The sequence below is a fragment of the Parasteatoda tepidariorum genome, chromosome 9 (genome assembly GCF_043381705.1).
Source record: "Parasteatoda tepidariorum isolate YZ-2023 chromosome 9, CAS_Ptep_4.0, whole genome shotgun sequence".
NCBI classification, from domain to species: Eukaryota; Metazoa; Arthropoda; class Arachnida; order Araneae; family Theridiidae; genus Parasteatoda; species Parasteatoda tepidariorum.
This window is the reverse complement of record NC_092212.1, coordinates 31,082,633-31,091,540: the sequence shown is the minus strand read 5'-3', so window position 1 is coordinate 31,091,540 and position 8,908 is coordinate 31,082,633. Positions and strand designations below refer to the sequence as shown.

General features: G+C 29.6%; 1 protein-coding gene across 1 annotated transcript in view; it reads left to right on the top strand.

Moving 5' to 3' along the window:
- Nucleotides 1-7,075, top strand: part of LOC107452205 (forkhead domain 102C) — a 72,669-nt gene extending 65,594 nt beyond the window's left edge. The window contains exon 2 of the mRNA XM_071185302.1: nucleotides 6,677-7,075. The gene's annotated coding sequence lies outside the window, so the exon portion shown is untranslated. The remainder of the gene's footprint in view (nucleotides 1-6,676) is intronic.
- Nucleotides 7,076-8,908: the final 1,833 nt, after the last annotated feature.

Sequence of the window (8,908 nt, the reverse complement as noted above, 5' to 3'; positions counted from 1 at the left end):
ACATAATCCTCGGATTATATTATATATATATATATATATATATACTCTGCAGAAATCTATATATATATAACTCTCTCCTTTCATAGAGCCGGCTAGTCCTGTTAGGGTTGGTTAAAGCTGACTGTTATAAGCAAGCCTAAACAAAACCAGGCCTTATTGTTATAGAATAAAGGTATATTAACGTAGAAATTTTCTAATTTCAATTTAATTCATTCTAATGCACTCAATTATGTTTAAATTTATTTACAGTGATTTCGGAGAGTTCTCTAATTTTCTCGATCTTGCTTGTAAAACTGCGCAACATGTTGCTATCGATTTTCACGTTCTACAGATTTTTTGAAATTGATAGTTTGATTAGTTATTCGTTATTTTACAACAATTCGATGCTTGGAATTTCGATAATAACTAATGTTCGACTCAGAGTTCGAAAATTCGGAAGCATCTGCCAAACATTTAGAGTGAAGCTCAAAAGCATGAAATAATAACTAGGACACAAGCTTCAACTAAATCCGAAATGCATCATAATTTCGCAGCGAATGTGGAGGTTTGGATTTATTCAAAGAGCATTCAACATTTACATTGCAATTTAAAATGCAGTATAACCCTCAGACCGTACCTGCCAACTCTTCTGGATTTTGGGGAAGATTTCATTTTCATATTTAAAGTGGTAGTAATTATATACTATTTTTTCTTTCATAATCTTAATTTTTAAATGATATTGATCTCGACTATTCTTATAAAAATTAAGCACATATATTAATATGCGTTACTATCATGGTAGTCAACTTAAGTTTTCTCAAATGCAACGTATTTGTTTGCTTAAAATTGAAGTTTTAATTCCATTTTAATACCACTGGGAAAAATGATAATGAAAGGGATTAAAAGTTGGCAGGTATGCCTTAGCCCTTCCTGGTTCAGCCTTGTCAGTCTGGCAACACTAATTCAACAATGTTACAAATCACTAGAAACGTAAAACTAATAGTTTTAGACTTTTAGAAACCACTATTCTTTAAACAAAAATGAGCTAAAGTATGTCGAAAATGAGTTATAATGAGTAAAGTATAAAGGAATATCTTAGGTCGTATTTGCTACAGTCCTGCTTGACCAAAGTCCAGCAGTGGACTGATCGTAAAGGCACGGTTCCCAGTAGAACACTGGAGTCAAACCTCACTGGCTGCAGTCAGTAAGCGGGTTGGTGACCACTTTGATGAGCCTGCGACGGGATCGAGCGTGTGCGGGATCGCTGCTCGTTAAGCTGTTCTACCGTATAGTGCCCGACTTTGCGTGCAGGTCGTCGGGCTACCAAAGAAGGGAAAACCATCCCCACTGCAGAGGATTAAAATTGTGATGGCATGTCATCGGATGATACTCAGGGATGTTTCCCAGACCATCGCCACTAGCCCATTGTACAGCTCTAGTGCAAAGGAAGTACTTACCTACCTGCTTGACAAAAATGTTCGATTGAAATTTGTGTGGTACAGGAAAAAAGTTAAATTGTGAAGCACAAATAATTTTTGTTGGAGAATTTCGCTATTCCTAATAGTAAATGGCATCATCTTTACTGTTTGAAATCAATGGTTCTCGAAGAGCAGTCACAAATATAAGGAAATGAACAACTTTGCAAGAGTTGTCCACAACCTGAAAAATTTAAACAGTGGTAGAGAAAGATTAACGAAACAAGATGTTTTTGCTATTTCCTATCTTCTGTAAATTAACGAAAGTGAATCTATACATTAATACTGACCAACAAAACATTTAAAAATACCCAGCGGTATCATTAAAGCGTTTAATAAATACCTCTTTTTTTTTCAAAAAAAAATTTTTTTTAGTTGTTTTTACGTTATTAACATAATAGCAGAAATCTCAATTTTATAAGTTAAGACGAAACGATTTGAAAATAATTACCAAATTTTCGCAAAACACTCTAATTTGTTTCTTTTTATGTATGCGTAATCTTGGAGCCATTTTTTCTCTTTCGCTTTTAAGTACGTTTGTAAGTGAGGAGAATTTTTTAAATCAGTTTTAAAATGCTCTTGCTGAAATTTATTTCAAAGAGGGAAATGCAAGATAAATGAATCGTAGCAATTTTTTATTAATTAATAATAAGTGGAACACAGCTAATTTTGACGAGTTTATTCGAGATTTCAATGATCGAATCTTCAATTCTTAAAATAATTTCATAGTATAAAGTCAACTGATCTTAATTTAAAATTTCTAATCCAAATGAATATCTAATATATATTCTTTCTGCATAGTTGCAACGTTTGGAGTTTGAATCTCTTATTACTGAGAACTTTGTAATTAATTTTTAAAAATAAAATGATTTAAAGTAAATTGCTGGAAAATTAATCACAACTTTATAACTGCTTTTTACAAGTTGTCACGAAAAAAATTCACACTATTTTATTAGCCCATGCTTTAAGAGAAATATACATCAAAATCTACTGTCCTACGAAAAATATAAATTTTTTCCCCCTTGCTTTCAAAGATATTTTCAGTTTCTTTAAAATAACTCACCATTTTTCTTTTCTTTATTAAAAGTAACTTAAGAAGTTAATAATTAATTAAATTCACAAAAAATAACTAAAAAGCCAAAATACTATAAATTGTTTAAATGATAATTGTTTTCATCCACAACAATTTTTTTAAGAAAAGTAGATTAAAATTTTCATAATATTCACGAAAGCATCTGAAAACATACTTTTCATTAACATACATTTCATATCAAATCTTTTTTTAACCGGTTTTTATAGTTAAAAACGTTCCTTAAAAAAAAAAAAATTAAATAATTTAATAAATTTGAACTTGTATTACGAATCAACTTCATAAATATACTTTTTTAATCAGTACAAACTGGCTCAAAGTTTTATTATTTATTCATTACATTATAAAGACACTGAAATTTTAACGAATTTTGGCGAAAGAAAAAAAAATTAAAGGAAAGCAATCGCTTAATTTAATATTTAGATCGAACCATTAAACAAAGAACTCACGTCGTCTGAATTTATCATGCGTACAGCAATGACATAGCAATCACGTTTGCAGGGTGAAATCGTAAACGAAAAATTCGTTCGCAAATTAAATCCCTTTCTTCTGAAGTTGCCAAATTGCGATAATTAAAATCACACACCAAAAGAGAATTTTTCCTCCGATTTTCGACAAGCGAGAAAAGAGAGAACAATAACAAAGCTCAGAAAAGACTAATAATATGAAATAAATCAAAAATAAATAAATAAAAAATTAGAGAAGCGAAATATTTTTAATTGACGAGGCGGGACTTTTCTCCTTATCAAAACCGTTGTTCAAACGCCGTAAAGAGGATAATTATTTTAAAAATGGCGATTGAAATGCTAATCCGATTCATTAGTGAACGAAGGCAACGCAATCAGTGGGTCTCCGATGACTGGGCCTTTATTTTTAAATATAACCGAGTGTTTTAATTATCAAATTAAGAATGCTTTCAACGCCATCTCATTTGCATGCTTGGCGTATTTTGGAATGATTAAAACGAGCATTAATGTCTAGTGGAAAACTTTTTCCCCCCATTTGGTATTTAGCGTTAAAACGCTATGCTTTGAATACTTAAAAAGGAGGAAACCTTTTAAAAACGCAACGTTGACTTTACAATGAAAGAGAATATTTTTTAATGCTGTTCTTTTTTAAGACCGTTAATTTTCAAAGAGCAGAACTACGTTCGTTCTTTTGCGTTTCCCCCCCTTATCTTATTTTTTTTTTAAAAAAATACATGGGCGTGGTTTTGTTCTCCCAGATTCTCCAGGACGTAATCTTCCTCAACGGTAGGATTTTTTCCGTAAATTTTTTGTATTTTTTTTCTTCTTTGCTTTGCTCTTTCACCAGTTATTCTACGACGTATCATTAGAAACAGAAGCAAGTTATTAAGCATTTTTAAAAGAGCAGACGATAAGGGATTTCCTTCCCCCATTCGAAAAGCAGTTACTGAGTTTAATGAAGGTTGTTAGAGAAGGAAAATATAATTCCTTTGACGCGTTTCCCTCCACCTTATAGTTCTTTCTCAAAACTTTTTTTTTAATTCTTTTTTTTTCCTGATATTTTCCTCTTACAGCCTTATCCATTAAAAGGGGGTTTCGAAAGCAGGGTTTTTTATTTTGTTTATTCTAAAAGCTTTTTAAGAAGACTTGGCAATCTTTATTGATCCTATTCTTAGCCACAAAGGAGTAAGAGAACAAAAAAACACTCCTGCTTCATTTTATACATACTTACATTAAAACGTAAAGTTTTTGAAAATTCTTCGTAATTTATTTATATATACCATCTAAATGTGAATATTAAGCAAAAGAAGCGTATGCTGTTTTACGAATTTCATTGTTACAACTTGAAAATTTAAAATATGTACATAATATGTTTTTATAATATTTTGAAATTTTCGTATTTCAGATCACTTTTTTTTAAAAAAAAGAACAATAACTAAATACAGTAACTAGTACATTTTGCTTTATTAAAAATTGCTTTAATACTAAATTCTAATAATTTTTCTTAATATTTAAAGCAGTGATTCTCAACCTTTTTTTTTGTTGCGGCACACTTTTAACGATTTCGAAATTTGACGGCACACAATGAAAAAAATTAGATTAAAAGTTGTTTAATTACCGATTTTACACTGTGTTAAATAGTTTGTGATAATAAATTTGAATGTGAAATAAAATAATATGTACTACAAAAGAACATTTATTAAGGGATTAATTATTTCTTTCGACCAATTTTTTATTAGTTAGTAACAGTTATTTTTTTTTCTTAGTTATTAATTGTTAGCTTGCTTTCTATAATTATTAACTGTTATTTTTTTTGTGATTTCTTGCTAACTAGTTTTTTTGCTAATTATTAATTGTTAGCTTAATTTTTGTTAGTTATCCTTTGTTAATTTGTTCTTTATATATTTGTTTTTTTAGTTATCCTTTGTTAATTTGTTCTTTATATATTTGTTTTTTTAGTTATCCTTTGTTAATTTGTTTATTAATTGCATAGCTTACTTTAATGATTAGCTCTTACAACATTTTTTAAAATTGCGTGTCATATACAATTTAAACACTTCCGTCTTATTTTAAGATTGTCAGAGACAATACAATAATCACCGACAAAGATGTTCACGCGGTTAAAGAAGGAAAAGAGAAGGAAAAAAAAGGGGGGGAATTATATATATACTTTTCTTTAATTTAAACTTAACTCATAAAAAAAAAAGCATTATAATTTTTTTATTGTATCATTTCTAATATTTGGCGGCACATTTCAAGAATTTGGCGGCACACAGAAGTGCCGCGGCACAGTGGTTGAGAACCACTGATTTAAAGTGATAGAGTTAATAAATTTATTTTATTTCTTATTTTATTAATTTGATTTAAAAGGACTTTAACCACCAATGAATTTAAATATTTTAAACAAATTTATACGATATAATAATCATGTAGTGACTTTTTTAACCCTCTAAACGCCAAGTCTCTCATTTTGTTACCAACTCCTTTTTTCAAGCCAATAATGACTGCTAAGTTAAATGTTGTATTTCTCAGTAGTTATTGATAAAAACATTTGTATCAATCTGTAACACAACCGAAAAATTCAAATATTTATCAGCACAGTCTGTGATTAGATATTGGTAACTATTAATTCTTTTTCTGCAAGGCAGAAATAAATCTACGGCACTTGCAAGTCTGCTGCATAAATTTTGCTTCCGAGTCTCCCATCATATATTTATTATATAAATATTTATATTTGGATTATATGATTATATTTATTGTATAAATATTTATAGTCAGTGAACACTTTTTTTTAAAGCTAAAGGAGTAAAGATAACTGGAAAAAAAAATCTAAGCAAACATGTCGTACTATTTTCCTCATGCATGTGTAAATATAGAGAAGACATAGAAAAAGATATAAAGATTTTTTAAAAGAAAAGAAAAAGGTTATTAAATATATTTTTTAAAAATAAAATAAGGAAAAGATATAATCTCGTAATCAGCTCACACCATTATATCCACACAAAAAATAGAGCTTTCTAACATTGTATTTATATAACCAAAGCCTTTTTCCATGTCTTTTGTATATTTTAACTTATTTTATGAGTTCTATGTACTTGCAGCTCATGCGCAGTAAAAAAAAAATGTGCAATATATATATATATATATATATATATATAGCACAATAAATGAATACAAAAAGAGAAAAGGAAAGAATAGTAATAATTAATAAAAATCCGAAGAAAAAAAAAGATATNAGGAATTTACTAACTACTTTCCTTTTTTAATACTACTATAACTGAAAAAACACATATTTTAATACAAATATTGCAGTGCCAATGTATGATTTTGAAATTGATGGTTTTAACGCTAGTGAAAAGTTATTCACTTCCTTTCTTTATTTTGGTCCATCCGAATTCGGCACGGATAAATCGACATTATTTCTAAAAGCTTCAAACATGATCTTTCAAATTGTACTAACAGTTCTGACTTACAAAATCTCCAACAATATTTGCTGCTATAAGAAAGATTATTTGCATAAAGATAGTATAAAAGTGTTCCCATAATTTGTTCCCAATCCCTGTGTAATCAATTTCCTGCATGCAATAAGGTTATCACGATTTGTACAATTTTCATTTCAGTTTTACAATGATATTACTATGTTAAGAACATGTTCCTTTTTTCAGGATGAGATGAAATGATCCATGTCATTGTAAGGACTCAGATTAGCCATACCATCTATGGGGTGACGAAGAGGATTACGTTAATCCGCTGCCAACGAGCAAGAAAAGATACAATAGATCTCCCTGATTCCGAAAGTATTAACTGACCTATTCAGTGTATTAGCTTCAGATTACTTGAAGCGCCAAAATAAAACAGAGAAGCAAAGAGTGTTGTTTTTGATCATGCCAGACGTCATCATTATTCATTTTCAAATCTGACTTTTATATTCAAATTAAATACAGTACACTGTAGTACATACAAAGAGATTGCATTAATATGTTGTTTAAAACCTCTTGTAGTAATTCGATTTGAGTCATTATAATTATTTCTGTATGGAATAAAAGCATCTTTATTATATAAAACGCTTGTATGCATATTTGTGGCCACAAAACCGATGGAATTTCTCTTTTGACGTTGGCAATGAATAGTTGACACAAACTGAGTTATAATCTGGGCAACGAAATAAGATGTTAAAAACTAGCTGCTTATATAATCGAACTGAGCTAATTTTTGTTTTAATTATGCTAATTAGTTTAAGCAGGTCACAGAATTTAGATGTGGATTTTGGTTTTAAGATGCCTAATGATTCATGTAGTTTACACAATAATTAATGCACAAGAGAGAGGCGTACCATTTGTTTAGTTTACGAGTTAATATTAGACTTAACGACTTAAAACTGTTGTTTCCAAACATTGAAATTATTTGTGTAAATATTATTCCACAACTTATTCATGGAATATTTGTGTAAATAGACTTTCTATGGATTATTCGTTTCAAATGTCTACAAATAGTATAATAAACCAAGCCATAATGGATATAAGCTGGAATTTTTTTTAACCTACATGTACTTTTTATATAAATTTTTAGTGTTATTTATTTGAACATTTAAAGGTAAAGAATTTATTGCGAAATAGTGATAAGACACTTCCTTAGTTTTAGTGTTTCTTGCGAAAAGTAAGGAAATGGTGGCCAAATTATGTAATTTTTGATGTCTTTGGCAACGCCTCCTATAACTGAAAGCCTCCACACGGTTTTTTATAGGTAGTCCGATTAGACCACTGTGAAGGATATCCACTTACCGAACGAGTCATTTAATACAGAATATAGTTAAAATAAGAAAGTGGTTGCAAATATATGGCTAAAAATTTATTTTATTTATGAATATTATTGGTTTGCCTTATTCACTTATCAACCACTACAGATTCAATTCTCAAATATATAAGATAAATTTCTCTCAATTACTTTTATAAAAGGTTTTGGCTTCATGCGCACAACTGGTTCACTTTTTAAATAGTCTGCGCGGACTACTTATAAAAGATCGTGCGGAGGCTTTGGCTGAATACAAGCATAAAACATTTATCTTTTGAACATCAACGAGCCCCTTTGAGCCTTGAGGTCGTTTATAAAGCAAATATCCTGTTTTCAAATTGTTAGCCCAATTTTTTCATTACCAGAACACATTTTGCTGAAACAAGATGGTCATCTTATCATATCATACATGTCCTATTGTTAATATAAATATTCGTAAAGAGAAAAAATTTTAGATCTTGTGTTTTTTCCGCTGCATTTTTTTTAAAGTGTTCAATTAATGGGTGTAATTTATTTAATAAATTAATAACACCTTTTATTTCTTCCCATTTTAACACTAGGTTTACGGAGGTTTCTTATCTGCGAACACACGTCAATTTGATGCAAGAACGAATACATCACTAGGTTTACGGACGTTTCTTATATACCTATCTCTTCGAACACGCGTCAATTTGACGCATGAACGAATACATATAACAGCACTTACAGAGATGCCACCTTGCTCCTGACAGCAAATATATTTTTTAAAGTGGTAGTTTATCAGTTGTGATTCTTAATTTAATAAATTCAATTTAGTAGATTTTTATCCACCACTATTTCTGAACAATTCGTAGGCTTATATAATTCACCGTTTTTTATTTGCAAAATAATCTTAGTAGGTATTTACCGTTTTTTAATTGTTTGGGCATGCTCGGAGCAATTAGCATCTCTGTACTTAGAAAGAGATGTAATTCTATACTATAACAGAGATGCCAACTTGCTCCGGACAGCAAATATATACTTTAAAGTGGTAGTTTATCAATTGTGATTCTCAGTTTAATAAATTCAATTTAGTAGATTTTTATCCACCACTATTTCTAAATAATTTATAGGCTTATATAATACAT